This window comes from Stenella coeruleoalba (genome assembly GCF_951394435.1).
Source record: "Stenella coeruleoalba genome assembly, contig: scaffold_29, whole genome shotgun sequence".
In the NCBI taxonomy this organism is placed as follows: domain Eukaryota; kingdom Metazoa; phylum Chordata; class Mammalia; order Artiodactyla; family Delphinidae; genus Stenella; species Stenella coeruleoalba.
In genome coordinates, this window is record NW_027645960.1 from 1,452,139 (window position 1) to 1,473,075 (window position 20,937).

Here is a 20,937-nt window from a genome sequence, read left to right on the forward strand (position 1 = left end):
GGCAAATTTAACTCTCATTTCCCACCAGGAAGAGGAATTAACCAAAGGCTCAGCATGCCGGGCCGGAACCAGATTAGGGCCTGAAGCCATCCTGCGGTGTTGCGGCCAGGTCACAAGAAAGCGAGTTGAAGAAAGGAGCTCAGGGGCACTGTAATTCACAAACCTGCAGAGTTATAAATGACAGCTATCGTCCAAAAATAGACTGAAGTAAGGCTGCCAAGAGGACTTGAAAGCGGGGCAGAATTGCAGGAAACCGATTTCAGGAGGTAGACTGGAATTGCATTGAAAGCATAGGAAAAGAGGCAGAACGTCCACAATGATGCACTTGGCCAAAAAGGGCGTATGCGTTTTTTCCTGAATATATTCAGGAAAAAACGCATACGCCCTTTTTGGCCAACCAAGCAAGCTTGCAAAGGAAATCTGCACTACAATGAAGTCTCACTTCCCCCCGGTCAAAAGGGCCATCTGAAAAAAGTGTAAAATCCAGAAAGGCAGGACAGGCCATGGAGAACTGGGAGCCTTGTTATGCTGATGGGCGGGATGTAAATTGCCAACAGACACTCGGGAGAAGTGTATGGTGTTTCCTGAAACATCTAAAAAACAAAGCAACAGAGCCTAGGGCACTTCCACTTATGGTCCTATAGCTTAGGGAAATTAAAATCAAAAAGACACAGCCACCCCAAAGTTTGGGACGCCTCTGTTTACAAGAACCTCGTTTACAGTACAAGTTCAACATCGCAGAAAGTGAAAAATGGATAAAGAAGTTGTGGTATTTACTTACAAAGCAATATCACTCAGCAATGAAATCTATGTCATCAGGCCCTTAGCATCACAATGAGTGGATTCAGGTATGATGATTCTAACTGAAATAAGTCACACAGAAAAAGAAACATCATAAGATATCAGTAATACACGGAATGGAACCTTGGCTATACAGGAACTGAATTACAGAACAGAACAGGGTCACAAATTTAGAAAACCAACTTATTCTTGCTTAAGGGTAAAGGTGAGTTGGGGTGCTGCATAAAACCAGAGATTGAAATGAGCACAGATAAAGTTCCTTAAGTCAAATATGGAATAGACAAGAGCTACTCCTTGCTCAACGAAATGGACTCAACACCGCATATTAAACGCCTAAGAATGTACCTGACTAGTAAGTATCGTAAAACCTATGGATTGCTATGTCTCCAAAAGAGAATCAAGCATGTGTACAGGGGCATAAACGCAGCAGTGATAGGATTGGAGAGGTTCGGTGAGCAAATGAAGACACTTTGAAGTCATATTGCATGGTACCCATTCCACGGGTCTCAACTCTCCAGGTTTAAGGTATTCTTCCTTCAGCTAAAACATGCATGTGGAACCCAAGTATGATCAACCATGTGAACGGGAGACGTGTTCAAATATGTCTCAGTTTTCCTCCCCTGGTACTCGGGTGCAACATTCCAGACGCTTTACTAACACTCTCCCCACTTGGAGAGTCAGCACCTTTAACCTCCTGTTGGCCCAGTTTGCAATTTCTGCGGAAGATGAACAGGAATAGCGAGAACCAATGAGAGGCTAGCTGGAGGTGTCTGGACGGGCCAATTGAACTCTCATTTCCCACCAGGAAGAGGAATTAACCAAAGGCTCAGCAGGCCGTGCCGAAACCAGATTAGGGCCTGAAGCCATCCTGCGGTGTTGTGGCCAGGTCACAAGAAAGCGAGTTGAAGAAAGGAGCTCAGGGGCACTGTAATTCACAAACCTGCAGAGTTATAAATGACAGCAATCGTCCAAAAATAGACTGAAGTAAGGCTGCCAAGAGGACTTGAAAGCGGGGCAGAATTGCAGGAAACCGATTTCAGGAGGTAGACTGGAATTGCATTGAAAGCATAGGAAAAGAGGCAGAACGTCCACAATGATGCACTTGGCCAAAAAGGGCGTATGCGTTTTTTCCTGAATATATTCAGGAAAAAACGCATACGCCCTTTTTGGCCAACCAAGCAAGCTTGCAAAGGAAATCTGCACTACAATGAAGTCTCACTTCCCCCCGGTCAAAAGGGCCATCTGAAAAAAGTGTAAAATCCAGAAAGGCAGAACAGGCCATGGAGAACTGGGAGCCTTGTTATGCTGAAGGGCGGGATGTAAATTGCCAAAAACCACTCGGGAGAAGTGTATGGTGTTTCCTGAAACATCTAAAAAACAAAGCAACAGAGCCTAGGGCACTGCCACTTATGGTCCTATAGCTTAGGGAAATTAAAATCAAAAAGACACAGCCACCCCAAAGTTTGGAACGGCTCTGTTTACAAGAACCTCGTTTACAGTACAAGTTCAACATCGCAGAAAGTGAAAAATGGATAAAGAAGTTGTGGTATTCACTTACAAAGCAATATCACTCAGCAATGAAATCTATGTCATCAGGCCCTTAGCAGCACAATGAGTGGATTCAGGTATGATGATTCTAACTGAAATAAGTCACACAGAAAAAGAAACATCATAAGATATCAGTAATACACGGAATGGAAACTTGGCTACACAGGAACTGAATTACAGAACAGAACAGGGTCTCACATTTAGAAAAACAACTTATGCTTGCTTAAGGGTAAAGGTGAGTTGGGGTGCTGCATAAAACCAGAGATTGAAATGAGCACAGATAAAGTTCCTTAAGCCAAATATGGAATAGACAAGAGCTACTCCTTGCTCAACGAAATGGACTCAACACCGCATATTAAACGCCTAAGAATGTAACTGACTTGTAAGTATCTTAAAACCTATGGATTGCTATGTCTCCGAAAGAGAATCAAGCATGTGTACAGGGGCATAAACGCAGCAGTGATAGGATTGGAGAGGTTCGGTGAGCAAATGAAGACCCTTTGAAGTCATATTGCATGGTACCCATTCCACGGGTTTCAACTACCCAGGTTTAAGGTATTCTTCCTTCAGCTAAAACATGCATGTGGAACCTAGAGTATGATCAACCATATGATCGGGAGACGTGTTCAAATATGTCTCAGTTTTCCTCCCCTGGTACTCGGGTGCAACATTCCAGACGCTTTACTAACACTCTCCCCACTTGGAGATTCAGTCCCTATAACCTCCTGTTTGGTCCAGTTTGCAATTTCTGCGGAAGATGAACAGGAATAGCGAGAACTAATGAGAGACTAGCTGGAGGTGTCTGGACGGGCAAATTTAACTCTCATTTCCCACCAGGAAGAGGAATTAACCAAAGTCTCAGCGTGCTGTGCCGGAACCAGATTAGGGCCTGAAGCCATCCTGCGGTGTTGAGGCCAGGTCACAAGAAAGCGAGTTGAAGAAAGGAGCTCAGGGGCACTGTAATTCACAAACCTGCAGAGTTATAAATGACAGCTATCATCGAAAAATAGACTGAAGTAAGGCTGCCAAGAGGACTTGAAAGCGGGGCAGAATTGCAGGAAACCGATTTCAGGAGGTAGACTGGAATTGCATTGAAAGCATAGGAAAAGAGGCAGAACGTCCACAATGATGCACTTGGCCAAAAAGGGCATATGCGTTTTATCCTGAATATATTCAGGAAAAAACGCATACGCCCTTTTTGGCCAACCAAGCAAGCTTGCAAAGGAAATCTGCACTACAATGAAGTCTCACTTCCCCCCGGTCAAAAGGGCCATCTGAAAAAAGTGTAAAATCCAGAAAGGCAGGACAGGCCATGGAGAACTGGGAGCCTTGTTATGCTGATGGGCAGGATGTAAATTGCCAACAGACACTGGGGAGAAGTGTATGGTGTTTCCTGAAACATCTAAAAAACAAAGCAACAGAGCCTAGGGCACTTCCACTTATGGTCCTATAGCTTAGGGAAATTAAAATCAAAAAGACACAGCCACCCCAAAGTTTGGGACGCCTCTGTTTACAAGAACCTCGTTTACAGTACAAGTTCAACATCGCAGAAAGTGAAAAATGGATAAAGAAGTTGTGGTATTTACTTACAAAGCAATATCACTCAGCAATGAAATCTATGTCATCAGGCCCTTAGCAGCACAATGAGTGGATTCAGGTATGATGATTCTAACTGAAATAAGTCACACAGAAAAAGAAACATCATAAGATATCAGTAATACACGGAATGTAAACTTGGCTACACAGGAACTGAATTACAGAACAGAACAGCGTCTCAAATTTAGAAAACCAACTTATGCTTGCTTAAGGGGAAAGGTGAGTTGGGGTGCTGCATAAAACCAGAGATTGAAATGAGCACAGATAAAGTTCCTTAAGCCAAATATGGAATAGACAAGAGCTACTCCTTGCTCAACGAAATGGACTCAACACCCCATATTAAACGCCTAAGAATGTACCTGACTAGTAAGTATCTTAAAACCTATGGATTGCTATGTCTCCAAAAGACAATCAAGCATGTGTACAGGGGCATAAACGCAGCAGTGATAGGATTGGAGAGGTTCGGTGAGCAAATGAAGACCCTTTGAAGACATATTGCATGGTACGCATTCCACGGGTCTCAACTCTCCAGGTTTAAGGTATTCTTCCTTCAGCTAAAACATGCATGTGGAACCCAGAGTATGATCAACCGTGTGAACGGGAGACGTGTTCAAATATGTCTCAGTTTTCCTCCCCTGGTACTCGGGTGCAACATTCCAGACGCTTTACTAACACTCTCCCCACTTGGAGAGTCAGCGCCTTTAACCTCCTGTTTGGCCCAGTTTGCAATTTCTGCGGAAGATGAACAGGAATAGCGAGAACCAATGAGAGACTAGCTGGAGGTGTCTGGACGGGCAAATTTAACTCTCATTTCCCACCAGGAAGAGGAATTAACCAAAGGCTCAGCGTGCCGTGCCGGAACCACATTAGGGCCTGAAGCCATCCTGCGGTGTTGCGGCAAGCTCACAAGTAAGCGAGTTGAAGAAAGCAGCTCAGGGGCACTGTAATTCACAAGCCTGCAGAGTTATAAATGACAGCTATCGTCCAAAAATAGACTGAAGTAAGGCTGCCAAGAGGACTTGAAAGCGGGGCAGAATTGCAGGAAACCGATTTCAGGAGGTAGACTGGAATTGCATTGAGAGCATAGGAAAAGAGGCAGAACGTCCACAATGATGCACTTGGCCAAAAAGGGCGTATGCGTTTTTTCCTGAATATATTCAGGAAAAAACGCATACGCCCTTTTTGGCCAACCAAGCAAGCTTGCAAAGGAAATCTGCACTACAATGAAGTCTCACTTCCCCCCGGTCAAAAGGGCCATCTGAAAAAAGTGTAAAATCCAGAAAGGCAGGACAGGCCATGGAGAACTGGGAGCCTTGTTATGCTGAAGGGCGGGATGTAAATTGCCAACAGACACTCGGGAGAAGTGTATGGTGTTTCCTGAAACATCTAAAAAACAAAGCAACCGGGCCTAGGGCAGTTCCAATTATGGTCCTATAGCTTAGGGAAATTAAAATCAAAAAGACACAGCCACCCCAAAGTTTGGAACGGCTCTGTTTACAAGAACCTCGTTTACAGTACAAGTTCAACATCGCAGAAAGTGAAAAATGGATAAAGAAGTTGTGGTATTTACTTACAAAGCAATATCACTCAGCAATGAAATCTGTGTCATCAGGCCCTTAGCAGCACAATGAGTGGATTCAGGTATGATGATTCTAACTGAAATAAGTCACACAGAAAAAGAAACATCATAAGATATCAGTAATACACGGAATGTAAACTTGGCTACACAGGAACTGAATTACAGAACAGAACAGGGTCTCAAATTTAGAAAACCAACTTATTCTTGCTTAAGGGTAAAGGTGAGTTGGGGTGCTGCATAAAACCAGAGATTGAAATGAGCACAGATAAAGTTCCTTAAGCCAAATATGGAATAGACAAGAGCTACTCCTTGCTCAACGAAATGGACTCAACACCCCATATTAAACGCCTAAGAATGTACCTGACTAGTAAGTATCTTAAAACCTATGGATTGCTATGTCTCCGAAAGAGAATCAAGCATGTGTACAGGGGCATAAACGCAGCAGTGATAGGATTGGAGAGGTTCGGTGAGCAAATGAAGACCCTTTGAAGTCATATTGCATGGTACCCATTCCACGGGTTTCAACTACCCAGGTTTAAGGTATTCTTCCTTCAGCTAAAACATGCATGTGGAACCTAGAGTATGATCAACCATGTGATCGGGAGACGTGTTCAAATATGTCTCAGTTTTCCTCCCCTGGTACTCGGGTGCAACATTCCAGACGCTTTACTAACACTCTCCCCACTTGGAGAGTCAGTCCCTTTAACCTCCTGTTTGGCCCAGTTTGCAATTTCTGCGGAAGATGAACAGGAATAGCGAGAACCAATGAGAGGCTAGCTGGAGGTGTCTGGACGGGCAAATTTAACTCTCATTTCCCACCAGGAAGAGGAATTAACCAAAGGCTCAGCATGCCGGGCCGGAACCAGATTAGGGCCTGAAGCCATCCTGCGGTGTTGCGGCCAGGTCACAAGAAAGCGAGTTGAAGAAAGGAGCTCAGGGGCACTGTAATTCACAAACCTGCAGAGTTATAAATGACAGCTATCGTCCAAAAATAGACTGAAGTAAGGCTGCCAAGAGGACTTGAAAGCGGGGCAGAATTGCAGGAAACCGATTTCAGGAGGTAGACTGGAATTGCATTGAAAGCATAGGAAAAGAGGCAGAACGTCCACAATGATGCACTTGGCCAAAAAGGGCATATGCGTTTTTTCCTGAATATATTCAGGAAAAAACGCATACGCCCTTTTTGGCCAACCAAGCAAGCTTGCAAAGGAAATCTGCACTACAATGAAGTCTCACTTCCCCCCGGTCAAAAGGGCCATCTGAAAAAAGTGTAAAATCCAGAAAGGCAGGACAGGCCATGGAGAACTGGGAGCCTTGTTATGCTGATGGGCGGGATGTAAATTGCCAACAGACACTCGGGAGAAGTGTATGGTGTTTCCTGAAACATCTAAAAAACAAAGCAACAGAGCCTAGGGCACTTCCACTTATGGTCCTATAGCTTAGGGAAATTAAAATCAAAAAGACACAGCCACCCCAAAGTTTGGGACGCCTCTGTTTACAAGAACCTCGTTTACAGTACAAGTTCAACATCGCAGAAAGTGAAAAATGGATAAAGAAGTTGTGGTATTTACTTACAAAGCAATATCACTCAGCAATGAAATCTATGTCATCAGGCCCTTAGCATCACAATGAGTGGATTCAGGTATGATGATTCTAACTGAAATAAGTCACACAGAAAAAGAAACATCATAAGATATCAGTAATACACGGAATGGAACCTTGGCTATACAGGAACTGAATTACAGAACAGAACAGGGTCTCAAATTTAGAAAACCAACTTATTCTTGCTTAAGGGTAAAGGTGAGTTGGGGTGCTCCATAAAACCAGAGATTGAAATGAGCACAGATAAAGTTCCTTAAGTCAAATATGGAATAGACAAGAGCTACTCCTTGCTCAACGAAATGGACTCAACACCGCATATTAAACGCCTAAGAATGTACCTGACTAGTAAGTATCGTAAAACCTATGGATTGCTATGTCTCCAAAAGAGAATCAAGCATGTGTACAGGGGCATAAACGCAGCAGTGATAGGATTGGAGAGGTTCGGTGAGCAAATGAAGACACTTTGAAGTCATATTGCATGGTACCCATTCCACGGGTCTCAACTCTCCAGGTTTAAGGTATTCTTCCTTCAGCTAAAACATGCATGTGGAACCCAAGTATGATCAACCATGTGAACGGGAGACGTGTTCAAATATGTCTCAGTTTTCCTCCCCTGGTACTCGGGTGCAACATTCCAGACGCTTTACTAACACTCTCCCCACTTGGAGAGTCAGCACCTTTAACCTCCTGTTGGCCCAGTTTGCAATTTCTGCGGAAGATGAACAGGAATAGCGAGAACCAATGAGAGGCTAGCTGGAGGTGTCTGGACGGGCCAATTGAACTCTCATTTCCCACCAGGAAGAGGAATTAACCAAAGGCTCAGCAGGCCGTGCCGAAACCAGATTAGGGCCTGAAGCCATCCTGCGGTGTTGTGGCCAGGTCACAAGAAAGCGAGTTGAAGAAAGGAGCTCAGGGGCACTGTAATTCACAAACCTGCAGAGTTATAAATGACAGCAATCGTCCAAAAATAGACTGAAGTAAGGCTGCCAAGAGGACTTGAAAGCGGGGCAGAATTGCAGGAAACCGATTTCAGGAGGTAGACTGGAATTGCATTGAAAGCATAGGAAAAGAGGCAGAACGTCCACAATGATGCACTTGGCCAAAAAGGGCGTATGCGTTTTTTCCTGAATATATTCAGGAAAAAACGCATACGCCCTTTTTGGCCAACCAAGCAAGCTTGCAAAGGAAATCTGCACTACAATGAAGTCTCACTTCCCCCCGGTCAAAAGGGCCATCTGAAAAAAGTGTAAAATCCAGAAAGGCAGAACAGGCCATGGAGAACTGGGAGCCTTGTTATGCTGAAGGGCGGGATGTAAATTGCCAAAAACCACTCGGGAGAAGTGTATGGTGTTTCCTGAAACATCTAAAAAACAAAGCAACAGAGCCTAGGGCACTGCCACTTATGGTCCTATAGCTTAGGGAAATTAAAATCAAAAAGACACAGCCACCCCAAAGTTTGGAACGGCTCTGTTTACAAGAACCTCGTTTACAGTACAAGTTCAACATCGCAGAAAGTGAAAAATGGATAAAGAAGTTGTGGTATTCACTTACAAAGCAATATCACTCAGCAATGAAATCTATGTCATCAGGCCCTTAGCAGCACAATGAGTGGATTCAGGTATGATGATTCTAACTGAAATAAGTCACACAGAAAAAGAAACATCATAAGATATCAGTAATACACGGAATGGAAACTTGGCTACACAGGAACTGAATTACAGAACAGAACAGGGTCTCACATTTAGAAAAACAACTTATGCTTGCTTAAGGGTAAAGGTGAGTTGGGGTGCTGCATAAAACCAGAGATTGAAATGAGCACAGATAAAGTTCCTTAAGCCAAATATGGAATAGACAAGAGCTACTCCTTGCTCAACGAAATGGACTCAACACCGCATATTAAATGCCTAAGAATGTAACTGACTTGTAAGTATCTTAAAACCTATGGATTGCTATGTCTCCGAAAGAGAATCAAGCATGTGTACAGGGGCATAAACGCAGCAGTGATAGGATTGGAGAGGTTCGGTGAGCAAATGAAGACCCTTTGAAGTCATATTGCATGGTACCCATTCCACGGGTTTCAACTACCCAGGTTTAAGGTATTCTTCCTTCAGCTAAAACATGCATGTGGAACCTAGAGTATGATCAACCATGTGATCGGGAGACGTGTTCAAATATGTCTCAGTTTTCCTCCCCTGGTACTCGGGTGCAACATTCCAGACGCTTTACTAACACTCTCCCCACTTGGAGATTCAGTCCCTATAACCTCCTGTTTGGTCCAGTTTGCAATTTCTGCGGAAGATGAACAGGAATAGCGAGAACTAATGAGAGACTAGCTGGAGGTGTCTGGACGGGCAAATTTAACTCTCATTTCCCACCAGGAAGAGGAATTAACCAAAGTCTCAGCGTGCTGTGCCGGAACCAGATTAGGGCCTGAAGCCATCCTGCGGTGTTGAGGCCAGGTCACAAGAAAGCGAGTTGAAGAAAGGAGCTCAGGGGCACTGTAATTCACAAACCTGCAGAGTTATAAATGACAGCTATCATCGAAAAATAGACTGAAGTAAGGCTGCCAAGAGGACTTGAAAGCGGGGCAGAATTGCAGGAAACCGATTTCAGGAGGTAGACTGGAATTGCATTGAAAGCATAGGAAAAGAGGCAGAACGTCCACAATGATGCACTTGGCCAAAAAGGGCATATGCGTTTTATCCTGAATATATTCAGGAAAAAACGCATACGCCCTTTTTGGCCAACCAAGCAAGCTTGCAAAGGAAATCTGCACTACAATGAAGTCTCACTTCCCCCCGGTCAAAAGGGCCATCTGAAAAAAGTGTAAAATCCAGAAAGGCAGGACAGGCCATGGAGAACTGGGAGCCTTGTTATGCTGATGGGCAGGATGTAAATTGCCAACAGACACTGGGGAGAAGTGTATGGTGTTTCCTGAAACATCTAAAAAACAAAGCAACAGAGCCTAGGGCACTTCCACTTATGGTCCTATAGCTTAGGGAAATTAAAATCAAAAAGACACAGCCACCCCAAAGTTTGGGACGCCTCTGTTTACAAGAACCTCGTTTACAGTACAAGTTCAACATCGCAGAAAGTGAAAAATGGATAAAGAAGTTGTGGTATTTACTTACAAAGCAATATCACTCAGCAATGAAATCTATGTCATCAGGCCCTTAGCAGCACAATGAGTGGATTCAGGTATGATGATTCTAACTGAAATAAGTCACACAGAAAAAGAAACATCATAAGATATCAGTAATACACGGAATGGAAACTTGGCTACACAGGAACTGAATTACAGAACAGAACAGGGTCTCAAATTTAGAAAACCAACTTATTCTTGCTTAAGGGTAAAGGTGAGTTGGGGTGCTGCATAAAACCAGAGATTGAAATGAGCACAGATAAAGTTCCTTAAGCCAAATATGGAATAGACAAGAGCTACTCCTTGCTCAACGAAATGGACTCAACACCCCATATTAAACGCCTAAGAATGTACCTGACTAGTAAGTATCGTAAAACCTATGGATTGCTATGTCTCCAAAAGAGAATCAAGCATGTGTACAGGGGCATAAACGCAGCAGTGATAGGATTGGAGAGGTTCGGTGAGCAAATGAAGACCCTTTGAAGTCATATTGCATGGTACCCATTACACGGGTCTCAACTCTCCAGGTTTAAGGTATTCTTCCTTCAGCTAAAACATGCATGTGGAACCCAAGTATGATCAACCATGTGAACGGGAGACGTGTTCAAATATGTCTCAGTTTTCCTCCCCTGGTACTCGGGTGCAACATTCCAGACGCTTTACTAACACTCTCCCCACTTGGAGAGTCAGCACCTTTAACCTCCTGTTTGGCCCAGTTTGCAATTTCTGCGGAAGATGAACAGGAATAGCGAGAACCAATGAGAGGCTAGCTGGAGGTGTCTGGACGGGCCAATTGAACTCTCATTTCCCACCAGGAAGAGGAATTAACCAAAGGCTCAGTGTGCCGTTCCGAAACCAGATTAGGGCCTGAAGCCATCCTGCGGTGTTGCGGCCAGCTCAAAAGAAAGCGAGTTGAAGAAAGGAGCTCAGGGGCACTGTAATTCACAAACCTGCAGAGTTATAAATGACAGCAATCGTCCAAAAATAGACTGAAGTAAGCCTGCCAAGAGGACTTGAAAGCGGGGCAGAATTGCAGGAAACCGATTTCAGGAGGTAGACTGGAATTGCATTGAAAGCATAGGAAAAGAGGCAGAACGTCCACAATGATGCACTTGGCCAAAAAGGGCGTATGCGTTTTTTCCTGAATATATTCAGGAAAAAACGCATACGCCCTTTTTGGCCAGCCAAGCAAGCTTGCAAAGGAAATCTGCACTACAATGAAGTCTCACTTCCCCCCGGTCAAAAGGGCCATCTGAAAAAAGTGTAAAATCCAGAAAGGCAGGACAGGCCATGGAGAACTGGGAGCCTTGTTATGCTGAAGGGCGGGATGTAAATTGCCAAAAACCACTCGGGAGAAGTGTATGGTGTTTCCTGAAACATCTAAAAAACAAAGCAACAGAACCTAGGGCACTTCCACTTATGGTCCTATAGCTTAGGGAATTTAAAATCAAAAAGACACAGCCACCCCAAAGTTTGGAACGGCTCTGTTTACAAGAACCTCGTTTACAGTACAAGTTCAACATCGCAGAAAGTGAAAAATGGATAAAAAAGTTGTGGTATTTACTTACAAAGCAATATCACTCAGCAATGAAATCTGTGTCATCAGGCCCTTAGCAGCACAATGAGTGGATTCAGGTATGATGATTCTAACTGAAATAAGTCACACAGAAAAAGAAACATCATAAGATATCAGTAGAGCGGAGGTCGGGGCTGTGTAGTGGGAGGCGGTCTGGCGAGTGGCGCCGGAAGAGCTGCAGGTGCGGCCCAGCGGCCGATTCCGCGGGCCCGCCGAGCCAGGAGGTACTGAGCCGCCGCCGCCGCCGCCGCCGCCCTCGGCCCGGCCTGCAGCGGGGTATGGGGGCGGTGCGACCCCTCGGCCCCCTCCCCCTCTCTCCCTCCTCTCCACCCCTCCCCTTCCCGTGGTCCCGGGCTCCCGGACCCTCCCCCAGGGCCGCATTCTCCTCTCCCCGTCTTCCTGTCCTCTTCCGCTGTCCTCTCGTTCCCCACCCCCAAGCATAAACACCCCTCCGTGTCCCAGGCGTCTCCCGTCGCCCCTCCCCCCTCCCCGTGGGTCCGCCCTCCAGCGTTCCGGGGGTTCCCGAGGTCTCTCCAGCGGCAGCTTTCTGTAAGCGCGGTCCCGAAGATGGGAGGCGCGGTGAGTGCTGGTGAAGACAACGACGAGCTGATAGACCATCTGAAGGCGGCGCAGTACATCCGCTCCGAGCTGGTGGAGCAGGCCTTCCGAGCTGTTGACCGCGCCGACTATTACCTCGAGGAGTTTAAGGAGAACGCGTACAAGGACCTGGCGTGGAAGCACGGGAACATCCACCTCTCTGCTCCGTGCATCTATTCAGAGGTGATGGAGGCCCTGGACCTGCAGCCTGGCCTTTCCTTCCTGAACCTGGGCAGCGGCACCGGCTACCTCAGCTCCATGGTGGGGCTCATCCTCGGTCCTTTTGGTGTGAACCACGGGGTGGAACTCCATTCAGATGTGACAGAGTATGCGAAGCAGAAGCTGGACTTTTTCATCAGGACGAGTGACAGCTTCGACAAGTTTGACTTCTGCGAGCCCTCCTTCGTCACCAGCAATTGCCTGGAGATCTCTCCAGGCTGCTCTCAGTATGACCGGGTGTACTGCGGGGCAGGCGTGCAGAAGCAGCACGAGGGGTACATGAAGAGCCTCCTCAAAGTCGGGGGCGTCCTGGTCATGCCGCTGGAAGAGAAGTTGACTAAGATAACTCGGACGGGTCCTTCCGCCTGGGAAACCAAAAAGATTCTGGCTGTGTCTTTTGCTCCACTCGTCCAGCCCTGCCAGTCGGAGTCAGGAGAATCACGACTTGTCCACACCCCTGGCGGTTCGCAGCCTCCAGGACCTGGCGCGCATTGCCATCCGGGGCACCATTAAGAAGGTCATCCACCAGGAAGCTGTGAACAAAAACGGGAACGGACTGAAGAACACTCCCAGGTTTAAACGGAGGAGAGTTCGCCGCCGCCGAATGGAAACGATTGTCTTTTTGGACAAAGAGGTGTTTGCCAGTCGGCTCTCCAACCCCTCTGATGACACCAGCTGCGGAGACCTGGAAGACGAGCGGCAAGAAGAAGAGGTGACAACCCCGCCGGACACCAAGCCCGAGCCCCCGGTGAACTTCCTGCGTGAGAAGGTCCTGAGCCTCCCTCTGCCAGATCCCCTGAAGTACTACCTGCTTTATTACAGAGAAAAGTAAGTCTGTGGTCCAGGGGAGGAGGCCAAGCCTTCCTGGAGGGCTGCCCGCAGCAGGTGCACTGGAGGAGGAAGGGGCTCCCGCTCTGCATCTCGTCTTCTCGTCTGTCCTTGACTGTCCTGTAGAGTTTTCATCCAGTCATCTGATTTCTGTAAACATAGTCTGACAAACATAAGGTGCAAGGGGGAATGTCTCAAAAGGGCGAGAGTCTCCTGGAGGAGGGGTTGACTTCACACTCTCAGGAAATGCTGAGGTCTACACGTGGAGGTGGCCTGGAGACCGTTTCTTACACAAGGTACACGTGTCTGCATCAGAAAGGAAAACTGAAGTTGAAATTAATCTGTGTTTCTTATAAAAGGTGAGACAAAAAGCACAAGTTGCTAAGTGTATGAAATCTTTTCTGAGTGGGACACGCCTATGTGCAAGTTTGAATTTTACGGAATCAACCTCTTAATTACTGGCACCGAGTAATTAAAGATTTATTAAAAGATTAATTTAAAAGATTTAACTAAATGTTTTAGTTATTTGGAACGTGGATACTTGATTGAAAAGCCCTCTCTTATTTTAAGTAAATTAATTACATCTTACGTGAGTTGTCAATTGTAATTTTAAAAAACAAAAATTGTGATGGGGAGAGGAATGAACGTATCAGATTGCCAGGTGTCTTTGTGGAATTGCAAAAGAATTCCAAGGCATTTTTTTCTGACACCTTTTGTTACCTTTAAAGTAACCAACATTAGTAATCCCGTCAAAGAAAGTCCTGAAGAATGAAACAAGTGTTGTGTGTAAGTAATGAGCTGCATTACTTTTGCCCCAGAGACAGAGAGTACTGTTGACTCAACTTTAAATACAGTCAACGGTGTCTAAGGCTCAGTCCTCAGAGCAGGTGGGAAGTACTGGCTGCAGGAAATGGATTGGGGACGGTGTAGATGGCCTGTGGGTTGGTGTTTTGTTTTTTTTTTCAGTTGGCTATTGTTCTGTAATCACATAACAGTACTGATTCATAGATTTTATCTTTTATAATTCTGGAGAAAAATATTTGTTAGTTTTGTAATTTTTCCTAAGAACAAACGCGTGTTTGGTACATTGCATTAGAACAGTTTCACTCAAGTTTGACTTGTGGAATCCATCTTCTCCAGCGCTGTGTGTTGAGAGCTTCCTGTCTTATTAAGTCGTGGGTCTAGAAGAAGAGGCCGTCCTTTTAGTTAGGTGGCAGGATGTTTACAAGTGACACTGCTTCTTCCAAAACATTGGTTCTTTTCAGACTTTTCAGTTTTAACCAAAGTTAAACCCCAAATCAGAGTCATCCAGATTTTATGATTCATTTGATCTCTCAGCCTCTCAGGAGTTGCTGGATTTCAGTGTCTTTGTGGTTTTACCAGCTTCGCGGAGTTCTGATTATTTTGTTTTGCCATTTATGCTTTTTTAAAGTAACTGAGTCATTTTATCACAGAACACTGCATGCACACATAGCTGGGAAAGCGGGTGTATTGCCCTAAATGGGTACCGTTAAGCTGTTGTAAAGAAGGGTTTCTTCATAGTCGTGTTTACCTGCCTTTAACTGAACGTCAAGCCTCATTGTCTCAGAGAGAAAAGCATGAGTCACGTTTACTTGCTAAGACTTCGGTTTGCAGATCTTGTTGACGTCATTCTAATTGATTTGTAGAGACCTCTGCAACACGTGGACGTTTTTGGACATGATATCTGAAATATTTTATATTAGGTGGCTTGACTAAATGTTTTTCTGTAATTGTATATGGATTTCCTTTTTTTTCAACCACATTTGCCTTTATGCTAGATTGTAGAAAGTCTTTGCGAGGCATAAGACATGTTTTCCCCTATGTATGTTAAACCTTTCCTAACATTTTGTATTTACATGTTGGTTTGTGACTTTTAAACCAGAATTTGGTTACAAGATATATATATATAGATATTGAATATAATATATGTGAAATAATTTGGTATTGATCTATCTAATAAATATAAAGGAGAATCATCAGTGAGTTTCCCTGTGTGTCAGCACCTTTCTCCGGAGTCAGTATGAGACACTACTTTCTGTTTTCAGACAGATGACTTATATATATAGTCTGTGTTGTCTGCAAGCTCTGTATTGTAAACCACATTCTAGACAATGGCTGACTTTTGTGTTTCGATTAGTCTGTATTTTTATATGTGACTTTCGTCTTGCAAGTAGTGCAGCCATAGACATGTGCAAAACAAGCAACAAATGTATAATATTAAGCACATAAGAAAGAAGCCAGCTGCGTATTTAAAAGTATTTTTGCCCATCTGGAACTTTCAGGGGATTAAGGCGAGAAATATGAAACAAAGGTTTTGATGAACTGATACACAAGCGATACCAATAAAGGTAGTTACGGCAAAAAAAAAAAAAAAAGATATCAGTAATACACGGAATGTAAACTTGGCTACACAGGAACTGAATTACAGAACAGAACAGGGTCTCAAATTTAGAAAACCAACTTATGCTTGCTTAAGGGTAAAGGTGAGTTGGGGTGCTGCATAAAACCAGATTGAAATGAGCACAGATAAAGTTCCTTAAGCCAAATATGGAATAGACAAGAGCTACTCCTTGCTCAACGAAATGGACTCAACACCGCATATTAAACGCCTAAGAATGTACCTGACTAGTAAGTATCTTAAAACCTATGGATTGCTATGTCTCCGAAAGAGAATCAAGCATGTGTACAGGGGCATAAACGCAGCAGTGATAGGATTGGAGAGGTTCGGTGAGCAAATGAAGACCCTTTGAAGTCATATTGCATGGTACCCATTCCACGGGTTTCAACTACCCAGGTTTAAGGTATTCTTCCTTCAGCTAAAACATGCATGTGGAACCTAGAGTATGATCAACCATGTGATCGGGAGACGTGTTCAAATATGTCTCAGTTTTCGTACCCTGGTACTCGGGTGCAACATTCCAGACGCTTTACTAACACTCTCCCGACTTAGAGAGTCAGTCCCTTTAACCTCCTGTTTGGCCCAGTTTGCAATTTCTGCGGAAGATGAACAGGAATAGCGAGAACCAATGAGAGACTAGCTGGAGGTGTCTGGACGGGCAAATTTAACTCTCATTTCCCACCAGGAAGAGGAATTAACCAAAGGCTCAGCGTGCCGTGCCGGAACCAGATTAGGGCCTGAAGCCATCCTGCGGTGTTTCGGCCAGCTCACAAGAAAGCGAGTTGAAGAAAGGAGCTCAGGGGCACTGTAATTCACAAACCTGCAGAGTTATAAATGACAGCTATCGTCCAAAAATAGACTGAAGTAAGGCTGCCAAGAGGACTTGAAAGCGGGGCAGAATTGCAGGAAACCGATTTCAGGAGGTAGACTGGAATTGCATTGAAAGCATAGGAAAAGAGGCAGAACGTCCACAATGATGCACTTGGCCAAAAAGGGCGTATGCGTTTTTTCCTGAATATATTCAGGAAAAAACGCATACGCCCTGTTTGGCCAACCAAGCAAGCTTGCAAAGGAAATCTGCACTACAATGAAGTCTCACTTCCCCCCGGTCAAAAGGGCCATCTGAAAAAAGTGTAAAATCCAGAAAGGCAGGACAGGCCATGGAGAACTGGGAGCCTTGTTATGCTGATGGGTGGGATGTAAATTACCAACAGACACTCAGGAGAAGTGTATGGTGTTTCCTGAAACATCTAAAAAACAAAGCAACAGAGCCTAGGGCACTGCCACTTATGGTCCTATAGCTTAGGGAAATTAAAATCAAAAAGACACAGCCACCCCAAAGTTTGGGACGCCTCTGTTTACAAGAACCTTGTTTACAGTACAAGTTCAACATCGCAGAAAGTGAAAAATGGATAAAGAAGTTGTGGTATTTACTTACAAAGCAATATCACTCAGCAATGAAATCTATGTCATCAGGCCCTTAGCAGCACAATGAGTGGATTCAGGTATGATGATTCTAACTGAAATAAGTCACACAGAAAAAGAAACATCATAAGATATCAGTAATACACGGAATGGAAACTTGGCTACACAGGAACTGAATTACAGAACAGAACAGGGTCTCAAATTTAGAAAACCAACTTATGCTTGCTTAAGGGGAAAGGTGAGTTGGGGTGCTGCATAAAACCAGAGATTGAAATGAGCACAGATAAAGTTCCTTAAGCCAAATATGGAATAGACAAGAGCTACTCCTTGCTCAACGAAATGGACTCAACACCGCATATTAAACGCCTAAGAATGTACCTGACTACTAAGTATCTTAAAACCTATGGATTGCTATGTCTCCGAAAGAGAATCAAGCATGTGTACAGGGGCATAAACGCAGCAGTGATAGGATTGGAGATGTTCGGTGAGCAAATGAAGACCCTTTGAAGTCATATTGCATGGTACCCATTCCACGGGTTTCAACTACCCAGGTTTAAGGTATTCTTCCTTCAGCTAAAACATGCATGTGGAACCCAGAGTATGATCAACCATGTGATCGGGAGACGTGTTCAAATATATCTCAGTTTTCGTACCCTGGTACTCGGGTGCAACATTCCAGACGCTTTACTAACAGTCTCCCGACTTGGAGAGTCAGTCCCTTTAACCTCCTGTTTGGCCCAGTTTGCAATTTCTGCGGAAGATGAACAGGAATAGCGAGAACCAATGAGAGACTAGCTGGAGGTGTCTGGACGGGCAAATTTAACTCTCATTTCCCACCAGGAAGAGGAATTAACCAAAGGCTCAGCGTGCCGTGCCGGAACCAGATTAGGGCCTGAAGCCATCCTGCGGTGTTGCGGCCAGGTCACAAGAAAGCGAGTTGAAGAAAGGAGCTCAGGGGCACTGTAATTCACAAACCTGCAGAGTTATAAATGACAGCTATCGTCCAAAAATAGACTGAAGTAAGGCTGCCAAGAGGACTTGAAAGCGGGGCAGAATTGCAGGAAACCGATTTCAGGAGGTAGACTGGAATTGCATTGAAAGCATAGGAAAAGAGGCAGAACGTCCACAATGATGCACTTGGCCAAAAAGGGCGTATGCGTTTTTTCCTGAATATATTCAGGAAAAAACGCATACGCCCTTTTTGGCCAACCAAGCAAGCTTGCAAAGGAAATCTTCACTACAATGAAGTCTCACTTCCCCCCGGTCAAAAGGGCCATCTGAAAAAAGTGTAAACTCCAGAAAGGCAGGACAGGCCATGGAGAACTGGGAGCCTTGTTATGCTGATGGGCGGGATGTAAATTGCCAACAACCACTCGGGAGAAGTGTATGGTGTTTCCTGAAACATCTAAAAAACAAAGCAACAGAGCCTAGGGCACTTCCACTTATGGTCCTATAGCTTAGGGAAATTAAAATCAAAAAGACACAGCCACCCCAAAGTTTGGAACGCCTCTGTTTACAAGAACCTCGTTTACCGTACAAGTTCAATATCACAGAAAGTGAAAAATGGATAAAGAACTTGTGGTTCTTACGTACAATGCAGTATCACTCAGCAATGAAATCTATGTCATCAGGCGCGTAGCAGCATAATGAGTGGATTCAGGTACGATGATTCTAACTGAAATAAGTCACACAGAAAAAGAAACATCATAAGATATCAGTAATACACGGAATGTAAACTTGGCTACACAGGAACTGAATTACAGAACAGAACAGGGTCTCAAATTTAGAAAACCAACTTATGCTTGCTTAAGGGGAAAGGTGAGTTGGGGTGCTGCATAAAACCAGAGATTGAAATGAGCACAGATAAAGTTCCTTAAGCCAAATATAGAATAGACAAGAGCTACTCCTTGCTCAACGAAATGGACTCAACACCGCATATTAAACGCCTAAGAATGTACCTGACTAGTAAGTATCTTAAAACCTATGGATTGCTATGTCTCCGAAAGACAATCAAGCGTGTGTACAGGGGCATAAACGCAGCAGTGATAGGATTGGAGAGGTTCGGTGAGCAAATGAAGACCCTTTGAAGTCATATTGCATGGTACCCATTACACGGGTCTCAACTCTCCAGGTTTAAGGTATTCTTCCTTCAGCTAAAACATGCATGTGGAACCCAAGTATGATCAACCATGTGAACGGGAGACGTGTTCAAATATGTCTCAGTTTTCCTCCCCTGGTACTCGGGTGCAACATTCCAGACGCTTTACTAACACTCTCCCCACTTGGAGAGTCAGTCCCTTTAACCTCCTGTTTGGCCCAGTTTGCAATTTCTGTGGAAGATGAACAGGCATAGCGAGAACCAATGAGAGGCTAGCTGGAGGTGTCTGGACGGGCAAATTTAACTCTCATTTCCCACCAGGAAGAGGAAATAACCAAAGGCTCAGCGTGCCGGGACGGAACCAGATTAGGGCCTGAAGCCATCCTGCGGTGTTGCGGCCAGCTCAAAAGAAAGCGAGGTGAAGAAAGGAGCTCAGGGGCACTGTAATTCACAAACATGCAGAGTTATAAATGACAGCTATCGTCCAAAAATAGACTGAAGTAAGGCTGCCAAGAGGACTTGAAAGCGGGGCAGAATTGCAGGAAACCGATTTCAGGAGGTAGACTGGAATTGCATTGAAAGCATAGGAAAAGAGGCAGAACGTCCACAATGATGCACTTGGCCAAACAGGGCGTATGCGTTTTTTCCTGAATATATTCAGGAAAAAACGCATACGCCCTTTTTGGCCAACCAAGCAAGCTTGCAAAGGAAATCTGCACTACAATGAAGTCTCACTTCCCCCCGGTCAAAAGGGCCATCTGAAAAAAGTGTAAAATCCAGAAAGGCAGGACAGGCCATGGAGAACTGGGAGCCTTGTTATGCTGAAGGGCGGGATGTAAATTGCCAACAACCACTCGGGAGAAGTGTATGGTGTTTCCTGAAACATCTAAAAAACAAAGCAACAGAGCCTAGGGCACTTCCACTTATGGTCCTATAGCTTAGGGAATTTAAAATCAAAAAGACACAGCCACCCCAAAGTTTGGAACGGCTCTGTTTACAAGAACCTCCTTTACAGTACAAGTTCAACATCCCAGAAAGTGAAAAATGGATAAAAAAGTTGTGGTATTTACTTACAAAGCAATATCACTCAGCAATGATCTCTGTGTCATCAGGCCCTTAGTAGCACAATGAGTGGATTCAGGTATGATGATTCTAACTGAAATAAGTCACACAGAAAAAGAAACATCATAAGATATCAGTAATACACGGAATGTAAACTTGGCTACACAGGAACTGAATTACAGAACAGAACAGGGTCTCAAATTTAGAAAACCAACTTATGCTTGCTTATGGGTAAAGGTGAGTTGGGGTGCTGCATAAAACCAGAGATTGAAATGAGCACAGATAAAGTTCCTTAAGCCAAATATGGAATAGACAAGAGCTACTCCTTGCTCAAAGAAATGGACTCAACACCGCATATTAAATGCCTAAGAATGTACCTGACTAGTAAGTATCTTAAAACCTAGGGATTGCTATGTCTCCGAAAGAGAATCAAGCATGTGTACAG

General features: G+C 44.5%; 1 long non-coding RNA gene and 1 pseudogene across 12 annotated transcripts in view; one reads left to right on the forward strand and one right to left on the reverse strand.

Moving 5' to 3' along the window:
* The window catches only part of LOC307181435, a 2,786,049-nt gene that overhangs the window by 853,301 nt on the left and 1,911,811 nt on the right, over positions 1–20,937 (reverse strand). Inside the window, exon 6 of one of the 11 annotated variants that reach the window (XR_013826773.1) lies at positions 18,894–19,003. The exons of the other annotated variants lie outside the window; for them this stretch is intronic. This is a non-coding gene — a long non-coding RNA (uncharacterized lncRNA). Of the gene's footprint in view, positions 1–18,893; positions 19,004–20,937 lie in introns of those variants that run through there. 11 annotated transcript variants of the gene reach the window in all.
* Positions 12,040–13,669, forward strand: LOC307181448 (protein-L-isoaspartate O-methyltransferase domain-containing protein 2-like; annotated as a pseudogene). The gene is made up of 2 exons: positions 12,040–12,068; positions 12,382–13,669. The product of its transcript is annotated as a protein-L-isoaspartate O-methyltransferase domain-containing protein 2-like (transcript).